Source organism: Borostomias antarcticus (assembly GCF_949987555.1).
Source record: "Borostomias antarcticus genome assembly, chromosome: 10".
Taxonomy (NCBI): Eukaryota; Metazoa; Chordata; class Actinopteri; order Stomiiformes; family Stomiidae; genus Borostomias; species Borostomias antarcticus.
Genome location: NC_140243.1, coordinates 16,408,658 through 16,409,530, shown reverse-complemented (window position 1 = coordinate 16,409,530; position 873 = coordinate 16,408,658).

Below are 873 nucleotides of genomic sequence, written 5' to 3'. Positions count from 1 at the left end.
TCAAAAAAACAAAGGATGATCTGAGATGTTGATAACAAAAAAAAACTACTTTTGAAAACAAATATAACAGTAGGCTGTCTCGTTCTGACTTACTGCTCGTTGTGGTCCTGACAAACGCGTGTTGTCTGTTTTGTGTAGCTGGAGCTCCGCCTTTACTAAGTGTTTAAACCAATAGCAAGAGGCAAACATGAATATACCTCCTACTCATAGGAGTAGGCTATAGGCACGCCCCTCTACCATGGCCAAGCAACTATAGACGCCGAAAGCGGTAGCCTAGGCTGTGAACTTTTGCATTGTTTAATCAAAAGCCTTTGATACTAAAGACAAACATTTTTCTTGATGATTAACGATAGGCTTCATATGAAATGATTGGAACTTTGCTCTTTGACAGAACCTCAACACTGAATATGATGGGCTGGAATGTTGTGTAGGCTATTGGTGTCAGTACCAGTCAGTACCTGTCAGTCTGATTAAGATCTTAATATTGCTTATCCAAAGGAGCCCATATAGCCTTCTCTCCAGATACCACTTAAAGGTACAGAGCTAAATACACACGGAATAGGAGCGCTACCGTAGAGCTCCAGACCTCCGTGTGTCCAGGGGGCTCATCTGTGGGGTTTATCCCAGCAGTGGTGTGCCACCCTCAGGCAAGTACTAAGCCCTGGCTGGGCAAGCTGGCTCAGAGCTCCAGGGTTACTGGTGGAGAGGGGAGCTGAACTCTCTTTGTGGGTGTGTGTGCGTGTGTGTGCGCGTGTGTGTAAGGAGCCGAAGCTGAGAGAGTGTCTGCTGACTGCTGCCTCCCCGGGCTCGGCCGGGCAAGCACACACAAGCTCTGGCACTCTGAGACAGGATTTAACAAACACACACACATGC